The sequence below is a fragment of the Tupaia chinensis genome, unplaced genomic scaffold (assembly GCF_000334495.1).
Source record: "Tupaia chinensis unplaced genomic scaffold, TupChi_1.0 Scaffold000226_1, whole genome shotgun sequence".
Classification (NCBI taxonomy): Eukaryota; Metazoa; Chordata; class Mammalia; order Scandentia; family Tupaiidae; genus Tupaia; species Tupaia belangeri.
Window position 1 is genome coordinate 1,913,611 of NW_006159701.1, and position 23,176 is coordinate 1,936,786.

A 23,176-nucleotide genomic window follows, 5' to 3' on the forward strand; every position below is an offset into this window, starting at 1 on the left:
CCTTACACTCTCGCCACATGGCCAAGGGGCACTGATGAGTCTGCGTGGCCACTGCCCCAGCTGGCTCCCGTTCCATTTACTCAGCAAAATGTTGCTGGTCCCCACTCCGTGAAGACCTGCGCTGCCCGCGAAGTCGACAGGCCTTGCCCCGCAGAGTCACGTGCAGGAGAGGTAGAGGATGAGACATTAGGTAGGGACAGGAGATACGAGATACCAGCAGGACAAACATACCCGAGCGGGACGCAGCACCGGGGCTTAGAGTCTGCCGTAGGTACTGGGATGTCGACGCGGTGTGGAAACATGGAATTAAAGCACGAGTTTGTTTTGGTGTCCCCCCCCCAAAAAAAAAAGAGAGAGAGAGAGAAAGAAACTCATGGGTAGGGGACCAGCAATTAGTGTAATGGCTATGTCGCTGGACTCCCATGTAGTCGACCGCAGTTCCTGTCCCAGACCTGGTGACTTAAAACTCACTCGGGGTGCGTGTGCGTGTGTGCCCAAGAGCCCGAGAGGAGAATGGAGGAAAAGGGATTGCGGTGTGGCCATCCCCCCTGGGGGTTGAGTTCTTGCTTTCTGTCTCTCTCTGTCTGGCGAGTGCACGAGCTCTATAGCAAAAACCTCTTCAAAAAAAAAAAAAAAAGATAAAAAAAAGAAAAAGAAACCCATGGGTAGTATTTTTGGTTGGCTTTATTGTTATTTTTAGGTTATTGCCGTAGGGCGTGTGAGTTTGCTGAAGAAAGAGAAACAGAGAGAAGGAAAGTGAGAAATCATTCCCCTCCCAGGGGGATGGCCATGCTGCAATCCCTTCTCCCCCATTGCCCATGTGGGAATCCAGTTCCTTAACTTCCACACCACCTGCTGGCCCTGGTAGTTCTTTAAAAGTAATATGCATTTGTCATGAACATTTTAGAGACTCCTGCATTAGAAATTAAAACTGAAACATTTAAAAAAGACTCGTTTATTTAGTTCATTGACATCAATGAACTGAATAATACTAACAGTAGTGAAATATTGTGTATTGACCTAATTAACACTCGCTTTATGAAAAATAACTTTTTCTAAAACAGATTTACTAAGAATACAGTGTTTTACCTTTTTTATTTTTGGGGTAATCTCTTACCGTCTGGGTTACTGAGGGTGGATCCACTGGGATCTGCTGTGTGCCTCTCATTCTGTCTGTGGCAGTCTCACCTTCCTGAGTTGAGACGCAGAGTTCCAGAGCCCCCGTTTAGATGCCAGTGGCTGCCAGAGCTGTAGTTCATAGGAGTGATCAGCAGATGGCAGTCTTGCACCAAGCCCCCGCTGCTTGTGCTGGGTCTTGGAAACCGGCTCCTCTCAAGGGCATTTGGGGTTGCCCAGTGGGGGATACTCTTGGGATTTCAGTTTTAGGACAACAAGCAGAGTCTGGTATGGGTGGGAGAAGGGAGAGGTGGGGAGAATGCAGCTCTGGAAAAGCTCTGCTTAGATCTGCCAAGGCTTCTGTTCCTTTTTTTTTTTTTAAAGAGATTTTTGCTATAGGGAATGTGAGCTCACCAGAGCTAGAGGGAGACAGAGAGACAGACACGAGAAATCACCCCCCCCACACACACACACACGCACACCAAGGGTGGACGTCCATGCTGCAGTCCCTTCTCCTCCATTCTCTTGGGTACTTGACCACGCACACACACGCACCCGGCTGAGTTTTAAGCCTCCGGCTCTGGGATTTGAACCACAGTCGATGGACTACGTGGGAGTCCAGGGATGTAACCATTTCACCATCTGCTGGTCCCAAGGCTTCTGTTCTTAACAGAAAACAGGGCAAGTGACTTCCTCTCTCTGGGCCTGTTTCCTCTTCTGTAAAGGGGACTAACTGACGTGGACCTCCGTCCCTCTGTGCTGCTCTTGGCTTGGCTCATACTGGCATTTCGGGCAGTGCAGTGTGCCCCAGCGGTCTCCCATCTCCGAGGTCTAGAGTAGTCTGAGACCCACTGATGATGTGGGCCCCACCTAGGGACAGGAGCCCTCCTTCTGTCCCACCTCCAAACCGCTTGCCTTCGTCCACCTCGGTGGCCAGAAGACGGCGGCTCCCTTTTCTGAGTGTCTGCCATGTCCCGGGCTCTGCGCTACACGGTTTGGACATGGATTCACGCGGCGCTCATAGTCGTTTGAGCGTTTAGTCACCCTCATCTCACAGGAGGGGCCTGGAGCTCAGAGAGGTGAATAAACTTGTCCAAAGACACACACCTGGAAGATGGGAAGCCCAGCTGCGAGTGGGTCACCACACCCACAGGGTCACCACCCCAGCACGCGGACCCCACCTCCTCTCGGGTTGTGCTCACGTGCATGCACCACGCCAGGTTCTATCTCCCAGTCCTGCTCTTCCCTGGGGAGTCCTCGTTGTTCCAGGGGGGCAGAGAACAGCTTGGGGTTTCCCATCTTCTTGCTCATGTGCTGCCTCCCCTGACTGCGAGCCCCACCGGGCAGGCACGATGCCTGCAGTAGTACCCTGAGTACCCAGCGCCACGCGGGGCACAGAGCCGGCGGCCAGCACCGATCGCTGAATGACAGAAAGAGGAGAGAGCAAAGTCCTTCGAGTTGACGGGGCCAGAGCAGGCTGATTCCCCCACTGACCGTGACTTAGGGCTGCTGAGTCGGCCTATCGCACCTCAGTTTCTCATCTGTAACCGGGGAATAGCGTTTCTCCCTCATTCGACAAGGGAGTGTATGCGGGGCCAGCCCGTAACAGACCCCCGTGTGTGTTTCGCGTGTCTCTGGCCTGTCTTGGCCCGGGCAGGAGTCCAGGGGAAGGTTAAGTGAGCTGAACGTCGCAGCAGGACCAAGTCACAGAGCGGCTGGTCTGTGCTCCTGGGGCGTCTCTGTCCTGGAGGGCGAGCGGATCCTCCCTGCAAAGTGCCGACAGGGCACAGCTGCAGCCAGTGGGGCACAGGCCCCTGTAGGGAGCTGGTGAGTCAGTCTCCTGATTTCCACACAGAGGCCTCTCCCACCGGAGAGAGGCTTCCTCCCCCAGAAAAGCCTGGAATGTGAGGAATGTGCTGGAGCCTCCAGCCGCCCTAGGACCAGAATGCCTTGGAAGCATGGGCTGTGGGGGCATTTTCCCAGCCATCTCATGGCTGCTGGGCCGGGGGAGCTCATACCAGACATCACCTCCTGCCACTGGGGTCAGGCCACAACCTCCCTGAAGCTTTCCCAGGTTCTCAGGCAGGGAGGGATGGCACCCCCTGGATCTCATGGTCTTTGATTTCCACCCAGCACCACAGCCCTCAGTCCAGGCCTAGGCACTTTGCGGGGCGCTGACGAGTGCTGAGTGCCGCCCCAAACACCGGAGGTAGGAAGGTCCATATCGAATCTAGGTTCAGGAACTGTGTCACCTGGAGCCGTCGCTTCACCTCTGTCTGTATCCCCGGCTGTGATAGGCACTTAGCGGGGCGCTGGCGTGTGGTGTAAAAGGAGACTGAGTGCTGAGTGCTGCCCCAAACACCGGAGGTAGGAAGGTCCATATCGAATCTAGGTTCAGGAACTGTGTCACCTGGAGCCGTCGCTTCACCTCTGTCTGTATCCCCGGCTGTGAAATGGAGATGACTCTAGGAGCTCTGCTATGGTTTCAGCATTGCCTCTCAAACTCACGTGGAATTTTTTGTTTGTTGTTTTTTTGTTTGTTTGTTTGCACTTTCTGGGGAGACAGAGAGAGAGAGATAAAGAGGGAAAATGAGAAAGCATCCTCCCGGGGGGTTGCCACACTGCAGTCCTTTCTCCTCTTGGGATTTTGGGCATGTTTGCGCACACACCTGGTGTGTTTTTCAAGCTGCCTCACGGTTGGCCATGTGGGGATCCAGCCGCCTTAACCTCCATACCACTTGCTGGCCCCATGTTGAAATTTTTTAGAAAATGAAGTTTTTTCATTCCATAAGTGAGAGAGAGAGAGAAGGAGGAGAGGAGAGAAGAGAAGCAGTACCCCAACAAAGTCCTGACACCATGATCCACCCCCAACTCCAGCCAGCTCAGATTATGGGCATGTGCATGCCTGTATTCAAGGAGGTCCCCCAAACATGAACCAGCAACCTTTCCACGTGAGTCAGCTTCCAGCAGGTCACATTTTAACTCTGTGCTAATCGTGATGGTATTAAGAGGCAGGGCCAGGGCCGGCAGATGGTGAGGTGGTTAAGGGTGCTGGATTCCCACATGGCTGCCCATGGTTCAAGTCCCAGACTTGGAGGCTTGCTTTCTCACTTTCCCCCCTTCTCTCATTCTGTCCCTCTCTGGTCAAATTTAAATAAATAAAGAAAGAAAGTTAAATTTAAAAAATAATTAAAAAAAAAGAGGCAGGACCTTTCAGGGGTATTGAGATCATGGTGGCTTGGCCCTCATGAATGACTGAGCCCATCATCGCAGGAGCCAGTTAGTTATCCCGGGAGTAGGTTCCTGGTTAGCGGATGTGTCTGGCCCCCATCCTCTGTCTCGCTCTTGCTTCTTGTCTGCTTCTGCCGTGGGGTGACACAGCATGAAGGCCCTCGCTGGATGCTGGCACCATGCTCTCGGACTTCTCTGCCTCTAGGACTGTGAGCAAAATACACTATCATGTGTAGGCCACCTCATCTTAGGTATTCTGTTATAGCAGCACAAAACACACTAAGACTATCTCCATCACAGGATGGTCTTGAGGGTGAAAGGACACCGCCACATGCATGAAGTTCCTGGCACAGAGTAGGTGTGCAGTAAATGTGCTATTATTGTTCCCATGGAAGGTTGTATTTCCAGACATGGCCACACCGTATCTCCAATCCCAATGTTCTTTTTCTTTTCTTTCTTTTTTCCCTTTTATTTATTTATTTATATTTGTTTATTTTACAGTCAGTCACTGTATATCATTACAACATACACATATTCTTTTAATGTGACCTCGATCCTCTTCCTTTTGAATCTGAGTGGGTTTGTGACATTAGTGGAAGAGAAGCTACGTGACTTCTAAGCCTAGGTCCTAAGAGGAGAGGACACTGACCTCTGGAACCCAGTCGCCATGCTGTGAGGAAGCTCAAGCAGCTGTGAAGAGACCTGCGTGAAGAAGAAACAAGCCCCACCATCCAGGGTCCTGGCTGAGCTCCCAGACCACGGCCAGCACCATCTGGGGCACCCTGTGAGTGACCAACAGCCGTAACTGACCTGCCCTCCCACCAGAAGATGCTGCATGGGACAGAGAGAAACTGTCTCCACCGAGCCCTGCCTCAAAATAAATGATTGTGGTTCTTTTTTGTCATTGTTTTTTTTTTTAAAGAGATTTTTGCTATGGGGTGTGAGTGCTTGCTGGAGAGAGACATCACCTCCCTGGGGGAGACACAGGCACACAGACACATACTCTCAGTGTACAGTTGACCTGGGAACCATATGGCCTTTAGCATTGCAGAGTGTCGTGCTGCTGCCACAGTGCTCGATTGTCGTTTTAAGTCCCGAGGTCTTGGAGAACTTCTTATGCAGCAATAACAACAGATACAGTTCCTTTTAAGAAAAATCTTTGCTTTTTTATTTTTTATTTTAAGAATTATTTAAATTTATTTATTTATTTGTTTTTCATTTGACCAGAGAGAGACAGAGAGAAAGAGAGAGGGAAAGTGAGAAAGCAAGCCACCAGGTCCAGGACTCGAACCGCAGTCAGCCATGTGGGAGTCCAGTACCCTGAACCCCCATGCCACCTGCTGGCCCCAATCTTTGCTTCTTTCTCAGCTGGATTCAGGATTTCTCCCCCTAAGTTTGAGCCCCTTCCAACATTTTCCCGCTCAGTGAAGAGCCCCACTGGTCACCCAAAGAAGAAACAAGAAGTCATCCTTTACCTTCCCTCACCCTCTATGACAGCCTTTGACCAGGCCCCGTCATTTCACCTCCTGACCTTCTCTTGATAATGCCCACTGTCCTCCACCTTTGTGCCATGCCTGAGTCTAGATCACCAGCAATTCTGTCCTGGACTGCTGTGGCAGCTTCCTCACCTGCCTCCCAGTTCCTTATGCAGAACAAGAGTCCAATAGGGGAGGTGATGCAGAGTAGGGAGATCAGCGGATGTCAGTTTCGTCCACAGAGTGCTGGGCCTCAGCTTGGCTCTGCTCCCCACATGAGCCCAGGATAAGGTCCTCTGGCCACGGAATCCTATCTGAGCATAGCTTCACTTTGTTTGCTCGCTGCTTTAAAAAAACAATTAATTTAATTTTTATTAATTATTGCTATTATTTTTAAAATAATTACTTTATCTAGCTTTATTTATTTGTTTTATTTTTATTTTTACCAGAGAGGAACAGAGAGAGAGAAAGAGGTGGGGGAGAGAGAGAGTGAGAAAGCAAGCTGTCAGGTCCAGGACTCAAACCATGGTCAGCCATGTGGGAGTCCAGAGCCCTATTATTGTTATTATTTTAAGTTTGCTATAGGGTGTGCGAGAGAGAAAGAGAAAGCAAGCCAACAGGACCTGAACTGGGATTGGCCATAGGAGAGTCCAGCACCTTAATCACCATACCACCTGCTTGGCCCTGTTCCCTGCTTTCATTTCCAGACAAAGAGTCTTTTGTTCTGGTGTAGACTTTGGATCTGCGTCAGTTGCGGGTGAGATCGAACACTTTCTGTGTGCCACGTGCCTTGCTGGGTACCTAGAACACAGCGATCAGACAAAACTCAGCTCCTGTCCTCCTGGCACTCCCAGTCCAGTCTGGGAGACAGGCATTCTGCATGAGACTGAAAGTGTTAAATGATCCCACCACCATTCATCCCTGTGCACGTGGTCGGGCCTTCACCGACAGTGGACAGTGGGACAGCGACTGTGATGGGGAATGGGCAAGATTAGGTGATGGTCAGAGAGGGCTTCTCCGCGGCGGTGGCATTTGGGCTTGAGGTAGAGTCAGCCATAGGTGCTAGGAGGACAGAAATGGCAGGCAGGAAGAACAGCAGGGAAAAGGCCCATGGTTGGGAATGAGCTTGGAGGGGCAGAGAGGAGGCCACTGGACCAGAAGGTAGTGGGAGGCGAGAGTGAAGGGGCAAGCTGGGGCTGCAGAGTTCAGGGCCTGTTAAACCCCAGTCAGAAGTCCGATTGTACCCTACGTATATTTGGACACCGCTGGAGGGTTTTGCACTGAGGGTGAAATGACTGATTTATACTTTCAACATTGGCCTCCCTCTGCTAGGGGGGAGAATGAAAAAAATGGATTGGAGTGGGAAGAGAAGCAGAGGGCCTGGGGAGGAGCCTATGGAGGAATCAGGTGGGAAACTGCATTTGTCAAAGATGCCATCCACATGGGCATTGCTGTGCTTGACTCCCCTGACTCCTCTCCCCCACCCAGTTACCCTGGGCTTGTGACTTTGAGCCACCTCTGTTGCTCTTTACAAGGTACTCCCAGGGCCAGGCAGGGGCGCAGCAGTAACACAACCAGATGCACATGTGAAAGGTCCTGGGTTTGAATCCTGGGACCTTCCTGAGTGCACGGCATGCCTGTGCATGCCGGTGATCCAGGCTGGCTGAGGCTGAGAGTGGATTGTGGTATGAGGACCCTATGGGGTGCCTGTGTCTTTATTTGCTCTGTTTCTCTCACTCTCTCGTGAAATAATCAATCAAAAAACAAAAATAAATCCCCAAGAAACCCTAAAAGCTACTCTCTCCTCACCCAGCTCGGAGGTAAGTCTCCATCGATGGCCACACAGCAGTCCCTTCTCCCCAGGTGACCTGTACACACCAACAACACACGCTTGGGATCCTGGCTGACTTCCAGTGCTGAGGTTGTGTGTGTGGGGGGTCCGTGACATGAGACCCTGTCTGTCCCTGTGTGTCTCTCTTTATGTTTCTGTATCTCACTCTCATGAAGGAAATAAGTAAACTTGAAAATTTTATAAATGCAGACCCTTTGAATCAAAATCCCAAGGGGTGTGCCCAGGGATCGTCCTCTTTAGCAGGACCCTGCCCAGTGATTCTTGGGCTCACACAGCTGTTTAGAAGCACGGCATTACAGAGCGAGTTCCTAACCTTCCCAGGTTCCCTGCACAAAGCCCATGCCCGATAAATGTGTTGAGCGGACGAATGAGGCTTTTGTCAGGGACGTGGGGAGAGTGACTTTATTCCTCTTAGGATCTCTCTCACCCCCTGACAGTCCCCAAGTTGGATGTGAGGTCCCACCACGTTTTTCTGCCACCAGGAAACTTCTGCAGTAAGAATTCCCCTACCCCCCGCTGTATAATCTACTCATTAATACACAGTATTGTAAAAGTGTTCTATAATTAGATGCTAACCGAGTTTGCCCTAAAATTGGGTGGGCGAGGTCAGCAAGGTGAGCCGGGAGCCGCTGATTGTTATGATCAATCAATAACCTATTTATTTCCCAACATTTCTATTAACCTCTGCCAGCCAATCACAGTTTCAATTTGAAAGGCTGGGGTCTGCTTTGCTGACTGGACAAGTCTGATTGAAAGCGGGCCCCTGACACGACCCCAAGGGCGAAATCCAATTAAAATCATTTTCACTTGTAGATTAATATTTTTAGCATGTTCTACATCCCGGGATTCATCATTCCTGGCAATAACTAATGTCTTGTGACATGAGCAGGCGGATTGGCACTGTCATCAATAATAATTGTGATTAATTAGCTCGTCAGGTCCTAGGATGATCTTGGGATGGTGATTGGTACCACTTCTGGCGACTTCCCACCGACTGCTGGTTGTGTGGATGTCTCTGATTCTTATCACTGTATCGGACTTTTCTGAGTAGGTTCGGAGTTCATCTGTCTTCTGGGTCTGTTTCCCTTTTTAAGCTGAGCTCTTTAAGAGCAGGTATTATGTCTCATTTATCTCAGCAGCTCACTTACTTTTTGGGATACTCCTTCTCTGGATGCTGTCCTTTACTTTCCCTATCATTATTGTTACAGTAGGAGCTGCCATATTGTGCAACATGGTCCCACCCCTAGATGCTGTTGATTGGACTAGGGGTGGGGACCCAACCTAAGCTGGGCCAATAAAGCCTTGTGGACCCTCTCCTTCTCACTGTTGATTGGTTCAAGGATATGGCCCAACCCAAACTGGGCCAATGAAAGTCTTCCTCAGGAATTTAGAATTAGGCTTAAGGGAAGGGGTTCAACTGGCATAACTGGAGTATTTAGAGGAGTTATCGAGAGCTGTGGTCTGGTCTGTGGACTGGGAAGTAGTTCAAATGGAAGCAATGCTGAAAGAAGAGAAAGGAGGAGCGACTGAAGAAACATCTTAAACTTCTTGGCACGTTCCTATCCCTGGTTCCATTCCTTTTCTGAGACCTTGCTGCATTCCAGTTCATGGTTTCTCTGAGTCACCTCTGTATTTTTATAATTATACATTCTCTCCACCTCCCCTGCTTGCATTAATTTGAGTTTGCTACTTTCAACCAAAAGTATCCCAACAAATTCTGACCAAGAGAAGTCCAATGTCACATTGCAGGTTGGTGGCAGACCGTTCTCTTTGTTTTGAATCTTTGGCTGATTCTCAAATGCAAAGTGCTTTGGGGGAGGGGGGCGGTGAAAGAAACAAGGAAGAAGGAATTGTTCACATTTACTGAAGCCCTACTATGGGCTAGGCACGTCGGAGTGTTATTTACTTAACCTTTATGATGCTGGGGGATAGATTTTATTCTATTTTATTTGTTCACAGGTGAGGGAACTAAGGCTCACAGATGTTTAATAACTTGTCTAGAGAACTGGGGATCATAGTTAATTTAACAAATTCCATGACTGCCTTCAAAAGAGTTGTGCTGTTTAGCTATAGATGTGAGCATGAGACTGTTAGAAGATAGTAGGTAACCAGTGGAAACTGTGGGAGGAAGTTAACTAGCAGATCGAAGGTCAGCCCTTGAAATCTTGCAGAGCACAGACAGGACCATGTCTCCCACACTTTTAAAGACCATCTCCTTTTCGAACCCGCTTGTTTTCCGATTGCTTCAGGTTCCTTCTTAGGAAGCATCCAGACAGCACTACCTTCAGCCCCTGGAGACAACTTTTAGTGGATTCTCTGAGTGCTCTTCCAGCCCTTGTCTTTTGGGAGGACCCTGGGCAAACCCAGATCTTCCAAAAGAGGCTCTGCAAAGGAGAAGTCCAGCAGACCAAGGTGCATGGTCTGCTTTGGAGCGCTCGGTGAAATATGTCTTCTAATGCTAGGCTGGGCTGGCGAATGGTGCACAGCTCCCCTGTGTATACGCACTGGGATTGAGCTGGAATTCCCACAGCAGACTGCTTAATAGGAATGTAGGACAAAATAAGCAGCTAGGACAATATATCCTAAAACCAAAGCATTCTAAAAAGTCTTTCAGCAGCTACCAATTCAGGAGTGAGAAACTTGGGAAATTTCTGTAGTCTTAGATGCTAATGTCTGGATCAGTTTAGCTGATCCAGACTGTCTGGAGGCCTTTTTTTAAAAGTAGATAGATAGACAGATTTTAGTTATAGGGCACATGCGCTTGCTGAAGAGACAGAGAGACAGAAAGCAAAAAATCAACACCTAGAGGGAATGGCCATGCTGTAGTCTCTTCTCCATTCTCCTCTCAGGAATTTGGGCATGCACACACATGCCTGGTATGAGTTTCAAGACCCTAGGTCCAGGACTTGGACTGCGGTCATCCATCTGGGAGTCCAGCACCTCAACACTACGCCACTTGCTGGCCCCAAGGCCTTTTTAATTTCTATTTCTTAAAGTTTATTTATTTCTTCTATTGGGGGGGGGAGAGGGAGAGAGAAAGAGAGAGAGAGAGAGAGAGAGAGAGAGAGAGAGAGAGAAAGAATGAATATCAACAGGGTCTTTTTATTTTTATTTTATTTTTTAAAATATTTTTTAATGTTTTTGCCACAAGGCACATGCACTCACCAGAGAGAGAGAGACAGAGAAAGAGGGAAAATGGTGAGATACCACTTCCCAGGGGAATGACCAGGCCTTATGCCTATCTTCTCTTCTTCTCTTGGGATTTTGGACACACATGCATATGTGCCAGTGTGATCTTCAAGCCACTGGGTCTGGGGCTCATGCTATGGTCAGCCATGTGGGAGTCCAGTGCCTTAACCACCACATCACCTGCTGGCCCCACATCAACAGGGTCGTGATGTCACAATCCATCCCCAGCCCGAGCTAGCCCTGGACCGTGTGCCCAGCGAACTCAGGGCATTCTCTTACTCAGGGAGGCCTCCAGACACATCCCTGGCATCTTCCCATGTGAGACAGCCTCAGAGAGCTTTGTGTTTGACCACTGCTCCCCCACGCGGGCTCCTTGGAGGCCTTGTCACAGGGCAGTTTCCTGGACCTGGCTTCTGGAGGTTCTGGTCCCATAGGTCTGTGCCGTATTCATCCTCTAGAGACACTTCCCAGGGAATTCTGACTACCAACCAGATGGGGAGGTTCTAAAGGCACACTGTCACCTTTGAGGCTGAGGAGCTCTGCAGTAAAGAGACATGTAGACTCTCTGGGACCAGCAGTTAGCGTAATGGCTATGTCCCTGGACTCCCACGTAGTCTGTGGTTCGTGTCCTGCACCCGGTGGCTTAAAACTCACACCAGGCCCGTGTGCGTGCGTGCCCAAGATCCCGGGAAGAGAACAGAGGAGAAGGGATTGTGGCATGGCCATCCCCCCTGGGGGGTGATTTCTTGCTTTCTGTCTCTGTCTGGCAAGCACATGCACCCTATAGCAAAAATCTCTCCAAAAAACAAAACAAAACAAAAACACGTGGAATCTCAGTGGGCCGGTTCACTAGTTACTGGAACAGCTCCTGTGTTTGGTAGGTTTGTTTTTTGTTTTTGTTTTGCTTAATACCTGGTATTATAAGGTCCATCACTCAGAGCATCTATCAACATTCCTCCATTAATGATTATATAGTCCAGCTACCCCCCCCAAAAAAAAAGTCCAGCTACCCCCCCCCCCACTGTTCTCTCCCTGAGGGCAAGAATAGCTCTATTTTATTTGTAGTATTTCCCGAACATGGCCTGAGTGAATCAGTGAGACTTTTTTAAAGTTTCTTTCTGGGTCAGCAGGTGGTATGGAGGGTAGGGTGCTGGATCCTATGTGGTTGATAGTGGGTTGAGTCCTAGACCCGGCAGCTTGAAACTCACACTGGGAGCGGGAGCGTGTGTGTGCATGCCCAGAATCCCGGGAGAGGAGTTGGAGAAGGGATCGTGGCATGACTATCTCCCCTGGGGGGGGTGTGATTTCTTGCTTTCTGTCTCTGTCATTTTGGTGAGAGACACATGCACATGCCCTGTATAAAAAACAAACAAACAAACAAACAAAAACAAACAAAAAACTCTGGAACGATAAAAACAAGAAAATCGTGCGATGTGCATGCCCAGAATCCTGAGAGGACACTGGAGGAGAAGGGATTGTGGCTTGATTGGGGGAAATTTCTCACTTGGTCTTTCTGGTGAGTACATGCACCCTATAGCAAAAAACAAAAAAAAAGTTTTTTTCCTTTCTTTCATGAGAGAGAGAGAGAGAGACAGGGTCCCCCGACAGGGCCTTGTCATGCCACTGTTCATCCCCCCACCCTCCACTCTGCCCGACCTCTCGGCCAGCCAGAATCACCGGTGTGCTGGAGTGCTCAGGTTGAGCTTGGACCCAAACCTCGGGTCTTCCCTCATGACAGCAGTGCTGTGTAGCAGCACCCTACCGCCCACCACCCCTGTGGCTGAGTCTTGTCTGTGAGGGGCCAGCCCCATGGACTGGTGGTTAAGGGAGTTGGTTCAAGTCCCAGCCCTGGAGGTTTGAGAAAACATGCTGGATGCATGCGTAGGCCCCAAGTCCCAACAGGGTGGAGAAATGGGGGAGAAGGGCTTGTGATGAGACTAACCCTAACTACGCCCCACTGGGGAGTGGGTGCTTTATCTCTCTTTCTTGGTCTTTCTGGAGAGTATACCCACCCTCTGGCAAAAAAAAAAAAAAAAAACAAAAAAACACACACACAAAAAAAACGTCCCCCCAATGGTAATGTTGGTACTTGGGGGAAAGGAAGGTTTTGAGGGGGTGATTTCCCCTGACCTTCCCAGGTTGGGCTTGCCTGGTTCTCACCCACAGTGGGTCAGAGCTGGAACGCGCAGAGAGCCCCCTGGCTGACAGCTGTGAGCTGAGGATGAGCACTTGTCTCCTCCTCTGAGCAGTTTTTCTGCTGCTCTGAGGTTTGCCTCTTAAGGAGCTTGGTACCCAGGTAGGGGGCCCCCTGAGAGATTTGGTTAAGACAAGGAGGTTCCCATTTTTCCACTGCTTCTCCTCTCAGCCACCAGGGGATCAGAGCGGGCGGTTTGAGGCCATTTAAATGGGCTTCTCCACAGAGCGAGCCCTTGTGTCGGGAAATTGGGTTAAATTCAGCATGCATAAACCATTCACAATGGTTCTCTACACCCCAGGAGCGCTAAGATCCCACTAATCTTCAGTCAAAACAATTAGAGCATGAAGGGTGGTATATTCATCCCACAGGCACTTGGGCGGCTGGAAGTGAAGAAGAAAGGGGACCACCCATATTCAGTGCTTTGACTTTCTAGCAGGGCAAGGACAGGCTGGCAAGACCTGGAGGATTCTTCTGGGCCTTGTGGAAAGGGGCCTGGTCAGAATCATGTAGGCTGAGTTTATTCATCTCTTCCTCTATACAGCAAACAGCACATGCAAGGCATTTTTTTAAAAAATTGTTTATTTATTAATTTATTTTAATTTGATGAGAGAGAGAGAGAGAGAGAAAGTGAGAAAACAAACCACCAGATCTGGGACCTGAACCATGATCAGCCATGTGGGAGTATCCAGCGCCTTAATCAACATGCCACCTGCTGGTCCTGGCATTTTTTAAAAAATGTATTTTGCTATAGGGCTTGTGTGCTTGTTGGAGAGAGACAGCAGGAGGGAAAGTGAGAAATCATCCCCTGGCGGGACGGCCATGTTTCAATTCCTTCTCCGCCATTCTCCTTCTGGGATCTTGGGCATGCATGCGCACATACCCAACATGATTTTCAGGCCGCCAGGTCTGGGACTCAAACCATGGTTGGCCATGTGAGAGTCCAGTGTCTTAATCACTGTGTCATCTATTGGCCCCAGCAAAGCACTTTAAACGCATCATCCCGTTGAGTCCTCATAGTAGCTTTGTTCTCATTATGTCCCATCACAGCTGAGGAAACAGAGGCACAGAGAGATTAAATGACGTACATACCAGGGTCCAGCTGCAAATAGACGCACACTTGGATTAGTCTAGCATGAGAAGTATTTTTTTAGAGAGATTTTTGTTAGAGGATGTGTGTACCCACTGGAAAGACAGAGAGACAGAATGCAAGAAATCACCCCCCAGGATCATGGTCATGCTGCAATCCTTTCTTCTCCCTTCTCTACCCAGGATCTTGGGCATGCATGCACACATACCTGATGTGAGTTTCAAGCTGCTGGGTCCAGGACTCGAACTGCAGTGGGCCATGCGGGGATCCATTACACCATCTGCTGGGCTGAGGAGTGTTTAATAAAGATATTATTTACAGGCTAGAACAGCATATTAGTTTTCCGTTGCTGCAGAGCAGTTAACTGTAGACGTCCTGGCTTTAAACAACTCCTCTTAGCTCACAGTTCTGGAGGTCAGGAGTCCAAGGTGTAGTTTGGTTTTCTGCTCAGGGCCCCAGATCAAGGTATTGCTGGGGCTCTGTTCTCATCTGAGGTTCAGGGTTTTCTCCTAAGTTCATCTAGATTGTTGGCAGGATTCAGTTCTTTGCGGGTTAGAACTGAAGCCCTTGCTTCCTTACTGGCTGTCGTCTGGGGACTGTTCTCACCAACTAGAGACCACCTTCAGTCCCTGCCGTGTGGCTCCCACCATGAGCAGTTTACAGCACAGCTGTGTTGCCAGGGGGGAGCTTGGGAAGTAAGTGCCGAACCTCAGTGTCCTCCCTCCCTTTCACCTTCTGTTGTTGCAGGGACAGAGGAGGGGACTGGGAGAGTTCCCCATCCTGCTATTCGAGGATGGAGAAGCCCCCTCCTAGTCAGAAGGAAGAAATTGTGTATAAGGTTGCCACTGAGGAACTGAGGATCCTGGTCCTATAGCCCACAAGGACCTGAATTCTGCCAGCACCACATGAGTGTGGAAGAGGCTTCTTGCCCAGTTGCGCCTCAGATGAGATCCCGAAGCACAGGACCAGCAAAGCTGTGCCTGGGCTCCCGATCCATGGGAACCGTGAGATAGCAAATGTGTGCTGCTTTAAGTTAGTGATAGTTTGTTACATGGCATAGCTAACGAATACACAGGCCTCTGTGTAGATGTCACCTTCTCCGAGAGGCCTTCCCTGATTTTGGAAAAGTCATGATGCATTTTTGCATAGAAAAACATAGAAAAGGTATGCTATGACTTTTCCGACAGCCCGATAGACTCTCTCTACCACAGGAAAACAAATGTTGCATGACCTCCCTTATATGTGACTAAAACAGTCAGACTCATAGAAGCACAGTGGAGTGGGTTTCCAGGGGTGGGGACTAGGGGTAGACAAGGAGATGGTGAAAAGATATAAAGTTTTAGTTGTGCCAAACGGATAAGTTCTGAGGAGCTATTCAACAGGGGGTGCCTGTTGTTAATAATACTTGAAATTTGCTGAAAGGCTAGATCTTCAGCATTTTTGTACATACATGGAAGGTAACTATGCAAAGCAATAGACATATTAATTACCTTACTAGGGTGATCATTTCACTCTATGTATATCAAAGCATCAAGTCATACACCTTAAGGAAATAGAATTCTTATTTGTCAGTAATGTAGCAATACAAAAAAAGAAAATAGAATCTATCCCCCCATTGCTTTCCACCCTGTTACCTGGTCTCTTTCTCAGTAGCTCTTACTGCAATCTTTATGTACACAAGAGAACCAACACCTAGTGTGTCCTGGTCACTCCTCATCCCCAGTCCCCGTTATAGGACTTGGTACCCAGGGAATGTCTGGTACATCCCGAGGGAAGGGGGGATTAGGCATGTTTATGTGGCATTTACTGGGTGCGTTTGCCGTAGTTGTTTTCACAGTGACCCAGCAAACTGGTGTTATGAATCCCGTTTTACAGATACGGAAACTGAGGCTCAATAGTGAAAAAACCGCCATGCCCAAGTTCACATCGTTGGTCAGTGGCAGAATCAGCACTTAAATTCTGATTCCAGAGTCTATGCTCTCAACCAGCATGTGGGCAGAGGGAAGCGGACCTCGGTGTCCAGCTGAGAGAGTGAGACAGAGAAAGAGGAAGAGAGAGACACCTTTCCAAACCAGGTCTTCAGGTTGTGATCCATCCCCAGTCTCTGCCTGCGATGACGGGCAGACATGCTCATGCCCCTGGTGTGCTCAGGGAGGGCCTGGAATGTGGAGCAGGCACTTTACCCCGTGGGTCCAGCTGTGTTTCCACTGCACCACCACCTGGCCCAGTCGTCTGCGTGTTTTATTACAGCAATTTGTCTGAGTGTAAAGTGGGGCCTTACTGTGGTTTCCATTTGCATTTCCTGGATGGCTAATGGCATTGAGTATCTTGTCATGGCTGGTTGGTCACACACATACCTTTTTTTGGAGAAATGTCTATTCAGTTCCTCTTCCCATTAAAAAAAAAATTGAGTTGTTTGTCTTTTCGTTGTTGAATTGCAAGAGTTCCCCCTATTGATTATTTTTATTGAGCCATTATCACCAGTCTTGTGACTTTTCCTGAGAGGGCTTTATGTGGATCACATCATCAGGGCTGTCCTGAGCCTGGAAGAAAAGGCCTGGCGATGGCCTTTCCCGTGAGTAACGCACTCGCTGGCTTGCCTTCAGCCACCTCCCTCCTGAGAGTAGAACTAATCATCCCTTCTCCCACCGGCCCGGCCCTCCTGCAGAATTACTCTGAAGACTCCCTGGGGTCCTCTTACCTAACTGCCTCCCCAGGGACTGCTCAGCCCGCTTTGTGCGAGTTCTCCAGCCTGGAGGAGATTCTCAGGGAGGAGTGGATGCTCAGCTCGGCCCTGCCTTACCTTTCTCACCTGGGGGGTTAGAAACTCCAGAGACCCTGGGGTAAGCCCTACTTCTGCTCCCCATCTGGCCTCTTGGTGAGGTTTAGGGACAAAGTAGGAAATTAATTCAGCCAGGGGAGCCTTCCGTGTGAAAAGTCAGAGTCCCCTGTGGCCTTTTCCTTTTGGCTTTTGGTGTGCTAAGTGTCAGTGTAGCTTTGTCAAAGTCACCTGGAGTCCCCAGACCTCAGATCTAAAACGAGCCTGTTCCCTTTTGCAAGGAGCTAGTTTTGAATAGGATCTCATGCTGGGCGATCAGTGGTTGGGCCCTGGTGGGTGCAACGCTCTTGTCTCCTCCTGCACTGGGAGCACTTTGACAAACAGTGGCACTGGGCTGTCTGGATGCCCCTTCTCTCCCCCCTTACCTTCTTTACTCCTGCAGATTTCAGTGCACAGAAGCCTTTTCTGATTCCTCCCCGCTCCCCCGTCCTCAGCTCTCTGGGCCTCTCTTTGCTGCTTTCGTTTTTAGATGAGCAGCTGTCTCTGCTTGAAGAGCTCCCAGAGAGCAGGGGCCATGGCCACTTGTCCCCTCACTGCCTAGCTCAGTTCCCAAGCAGAGCAGGAGCTAAATAAAATCTACATCACATGGTGAATGGATCTTTGTGTTCCTGGGTCTGGCACGTAGCAGACAAAAATATTGGGGTTCGTTGTAGTTGAACAATGAATGGGTTCTCTGGGGAGAGGGCAGAGCCTGCTTCTCTGCGGGGTCCACAGCACACGTGCTGGGGTGGACAGTGCTGTGTGTGAATGCAGGCTCCTGACACATCGCGGCTGTGTCACCCTGGGCAAGTCCTTTCCTCCTTGGTCTGTTCATTTCCTGGCTTGCCAATAGGAAACCGTCATTAGGGGCTGCTGAAGGAATGTCTCAGCCAGTGGTGTTGTAAGCCCTTTGTTAACGAAGGCCTTCTGCATGTGCACTTGAAAAAAGTACCGCTCCCCCCAACACCTGTCCACGGAGATCCGTGGTCAGGCTGTGGTGGGTGTGATGCTGATGGGCTCCTCCTGCACCAGGACACTTGATAAACAGTGGTGCCGGGCTGAATTTCCCCGTGCCGAGTGACTGGGGAGAGTGGCCACAAATTTGAACAGCCCGGATGTAATTTCTGAGTCCGGGCACCGTGTCTCGCAGGCAGGAGGAGGGTGGACAGATTTAGCTGCAGGGCCTGTGGCGCGGCAGCTTGGGCCCTGTCTTGCTGCTTTATGGGTGTGAGATCTGAGACAGGCTCACAGGGCCCCTGCTGGCTGCTGCAGCTCGGATCGTTTGCCTCCTTGCTACTAATTAATTTTTTTCTTATTGTTTTTTTTCTCTCTTAATTATGAAATAATGCATGCTTCGTTTTAAACACAAGAAGGTTCACACAATACTAGCAGTGCATAAAACACAAAGTGATGACCCTTCCTCCCCGGTTCCAATCCCTTACTCATGGTAACCTAGAACACTGAGCGTGGTAGGAGTATCTCTGTGGAGAGCACAGAAAACACCATAGCAACGTGGTGATTGCAGACACATGGATACCGAGCAGTAACTATTAGTTACAAAGTGCTTACAATGGGACAGGCCTTCCTGTTCAAAGTTGCTACAAGAATCAAATGAGTGGAACAGTTGCACTCATTTTATGAAGGAGGAGCTGGAGGGATGGATATTTTTAGTAGCATGTCCTGAGTTGGCTAATCAGAGTCCAGGTTTGAGTCTCCCGTGTGTGTTTACATAATACCACATATATGCGTGTGTACACACAGGTACACAGAATGTTTTGTTTTGTTTTCACAAAAATCGGATCTCATCGTGTTTTGTTTTTTAAACTTTCCTTAATGCATTCTGGGTTTCTATCTCTTCAGGTCAATGTAAATAAGCGCACATTTCGTTTTTCAAGTATTTTAATGTCTGCAGAGTGTTCCAGAGGATGAATGGGCTGAATTTCAGATGAACCATCCCCAAGGGAGAAATACTTGTTATTTCAAAATTTGGATTCGAAACACCTTGCTATGGTGACCGCTCTTTCACAGATGCCTTTAAAACATTTTTAACAATGTTTTATACACATACTAAAAATTCTAATGGTTTTTTCAGAGTAGACAGTCCTGACTGTCTGTCTCCCAGACCTCAACAGAGAATCTATTGTCAGCAGTTTCATTGGGATTCTTCCAGAGAGAGTGAGGGCTTTCGAATGTATGTGTGTGTATGTGTATATATAGGTACGTGTATAAATGCATGTGTATATGAACACACATACACACTTTTTGGTATAGGAATGATATTGTACACGGTGTTCTACAAACTTGATTCTTTCTTTTTTTTTTTTTTTTGAGAGGTTTTTGCTATAGGGCATGCACACTCACCAGAAAGACAGAGATAGGCAGAGAGGCAGAAAGCAAGAAATCACTCCCCTCAGGGGATGGCCACCCTGCAATCCCTTCTTCTCCATGCTCCTGTCGGAATCTTAAGCACACATGCACACGCGCCTGGCATGAGTTGAAGCCACCAGGTCTGGGACTCAAACCATAGTCGACTACATGGGAGTCTAGTGAGGTAGCCATTACACCATCTGCTGGTCCCCAAACTTGATTCTTTTGCACTTAACAGTGCATATGGGAAATTGTTTTACATCAGTCCCCATATCTCCTGCATCCATATTTATTTAATTTTGAAGGAGTAATATAGTCATTGCTCAACTATACATAATAAAGCATCCTAAGTGTGTTTGTGTGTACTATATACAGTTGTACTTGAAGGAATATAATGAAACGTCTTCCCACTTCTATGACACCCTCCACAAGTAACTATGATTATCATACGATTATTAGATTTTTTAATATTCTTCCCGAATTTCTGTCTGTGTATACAAAAGCAAATATAGCTACATTCTTATTTCACTGTTATCCTTTTTACTGCAGAATAATGCACTCTATATATTTCTACATCTTGCTTTTTTTCAATGTATCTTGGAGATATTCCCATTTAGTACTTAAATAGCTTCCCTCATTCTTTTCCTAGTTTTTTTTTTTTTTTTTTTTTTGTTTGTTTGTTTGTTTTTTCCCATTCTCTTTTTTTAAAAACAGCTGCAGGACCAGTTCAAAGCTTGGTGGTTAAGGCAGCTGGATCCCACATGGCTGACTTTGTGGTTTGAGTCCCTGACCCAGAGGCTTGAAAAACATGGCGGACACATGTGTATGTGTGTCCAAAATATTCAGAGGAAAAAAGGAGGAGAAAGAATTGTGACGTGGCCATCCCCCTTGGGGAGTACTTTCTCGCTTTTCCTCTCTTTCTCTCTCCAGTGAGCACACACGCCCTAAAACAAATGAAAAATAAAAACATAAATAAAACCAAAACAACTGCATATAGTGCAACGTTTATAGTATAGATCATGAAAGTGTGTCCAATTATTTTAGAATCATGTTACTGCACTAAGTAAGTAATTCATGCATAGATTCAAAACTCACAGGGTGCAGGGAGTAGCCATGAAGAGTAACTGCCTCTCGCCTCTGTCTCCACACCACTCAGCTGCTCCATCTGGGGACAACCACTGCTCCCAGTGTCACTTCTCCTTGAGATGGACAGTTCGTGTATGTGCATGTGTGTGTGCACACATTTTCTTTCCTTTTTCTTAAATTTAATTTTTTTAGGTTTTTGCCATAGGGTACATGTGCTTACCAGAGGGAGTCAGAGAGAGACAGAGAGAGGAAAGTGAGAAATCACCCCCGCTCCCGGGGAGATGGCCATGCCACAATTCCTTCTCCTCCATTCTCCTCTCGGGATTTGGGGAACGCATGCACACACACACACACACACACACACACACACACACACGCCTGGTGTGATTTTCAAGCCACCAGGTCCGGGACTTGAACTGCAGTAGGCCGTGTTGGAATCCAGCACCTTAACCGCCCACCATCTGCTGGCTCCCACACTTTCTTTCCTAATGGCTGTGTAGAATTTCGCTGCCTCAGTGGACCGTGGTTTTTGTACCCAGTCCTGTGCAATATGCCTTTGCAGTATTTTCAGTCTTCTGCCACCTGGAACGTAAAGCAGTGGTCAGCAGCACGGGGACCCCTGTGCTCGGGTCACGGGGATCTAGACAGGTCAAGGCCGACTTCAAGGGCATGTGTGTTGATGAATGAGTGTCGCCAGTCTCCTTCCAAGGAGTTTGCCACGTGACATCTGTGTGTCGGTGCTGCTGTGCTCAGGGTCCGGGCTGGCTCAGAGGGCTCAGGGAAGTCTCTCACTCAGCCTTCCCCTCTGTCCGTCCTTCTAAGGCTTCTCCCCTTCCAGCCCTCTGGGCAGTGTGCTTGCTCCCGAACCTGAACCAGCTTGACGCTCTATTCATAGACCCTGTCTGTCCTCAAGTGCATTTGTCCCAGAGGGTCTTCTCTGGAAGAAAAAAGTTCATACACACACACACACACACACACACACACATATATATATATATTTGCAGGTAAATAGGTGGAGGGGAACATTGGCTCCCCTAATCAGTAACTCTTAGCCTTGCAGGGTTAAGTGACATTAAAACAAGTGTTTTACTGTGGAACTTTTCAGAGCCTTTAATATGCTAATGCATGTTGGGATCTCTAAGAGGCCCTAGACCCAGACCTGTTGCCTTGCTTTCTCACTTTCTTTCTCTGGTTAAACTAAATAATAATAATAAATAAATACAATTAAATAGAAATAACTCTTTTAAAAAAAAAAAGAGGTTTTAGAGCGTGTGAAGTTCCTCAGATTGCTCTGACCCTACGAGTTCTGAAAGACTGATGCAGTTTCATTGCCTCCTTTCATTGCCTCCTGAAGGGATTCTGAAGCCCAGAGAGGGGGTGGAACTTATCCAAGGACACACAGCGATGGTGGAGCTCTGAATTTCCAGCCTTTCTGTGGTGGTGAGAGCAGTAAAGTGCTCATGGCCCTTCCCTGCACTGACAATTCTTAAATACGGATCACTGGGATGTCCTGGTGTCTTTGAGGGTTACCAAAACATATGGACTCATTAAACAAAATAACTGCACAGGGGCCAGCTGGTGGCATGTGGTTAAGGTGACTGTATGGTCTGAGTTCTGCTCTGGTGGCTTGGGAATCATCCTAGGTGCATGTGTGTGGCGTGACCATCCCTCATGAGGATGCATTTTCAGTTTCCTCCTCTCTCTGTCTGTCTCTTTCTAGCGAGTGTATGTGCCCACTAGCAAAAATTAAAAATAAAAAAATTAAAAAAATAAAAAAACCTGCATAGTCGTCTTTAAAAACACCAGGATTAGGAAAACAGGGGAAGGTGGGACAGTCCCAGATGACATGAAATGAAGGAGACACAACAGCTAAATGCAGTGTTACGCTGGGCTGGATCCACGCCAGTGAAAAAGAACAGGTGCAGTTGGAATAAAATCTGCAACATCGCTGATAGTAAAATACCAGTATCACCTTAGTTTTGATGTGCCGTGGTTATGTCAGATGTTAATATTGAGGAATACTGAGTTCCTGCCTAGGAACTCTCTGCATTACCTTTGCAGCTCTTCTGCAAATCTAAAATAACGTCACAATAAAAAAGTTTTAAAAAATAACTGCGTGTTTTGTTTACACCAAACCAAACACCAAAATGTCCTGGATTCAGTCATAGATAAACAGAAGCCAGCCCAGAACATGTAGACTACTATCTGAAACTATCTTTGGAAAAGTACCCAAACATGCCAATAATCTTGGTTACTCCTGGGGAGGTCAAACTGGGTGATAGATGTACAAAGAGAGAAACTTTTCACTGTTTATTCTTTTTTTGGAGAGGTTTTGCTATAGGGCGCTTGTGCTCGCCAGACAAACAGAGAGAGACAGAGAGAAAGAAAGTGAGAAATCAACCCCTCCCCCCGGGGAGATGGCAATGCTGCAATCCCTTCTCCTCCATTCTCCTCTCGGGATCTTGGGCACACATGCACACGCCATTATGCCATTATGCTAACTGCTGGTCCCCTCTGTTTATTCTTAAATTTTTTTTTTTTTTGATTTTCAACCATGCATATATACAAGGGGTTTTCACAAAGTCCATGGAACATGTATATTGTGAAAAAAATTATGTGTGGCTTTCAAAATTTGGGGACAGCAAAATAAACTCATACTTGAATTCCATTTTTTCACACACTTTTGAAGTCCCCTTGTGTTATTTTTTTCATCAATTTTTTTTTTAGTTTTTTTTTTTTTTTTTTACCATTGGGCACA

General features: G+C 48.1%; 1 long non-coding RNA gene across 1 annotated transcript in view; it reads left to right on the forward strand.

The window, feature by feature from the left end:
* The window catches only part of LOC102482214 (uncharacterized), a 28,698-nt gene extending 23,451 nt beyond the window's left edge, over positions 1–5,247 (forward strand). Inside the window, exon 6 of the long non-coding RNA XR_003549320.1 lies at positions 4,849–5,247. This is a non-coding gene — a long non-coding RNA (uncharacterized LOC102482214). The remainder of the gene's footprint in view (positions 1–4,848) is intronic.
* The last annotated feature ends 17,929 nt before the right edge of the window (positions 5,248–23,176 follow it).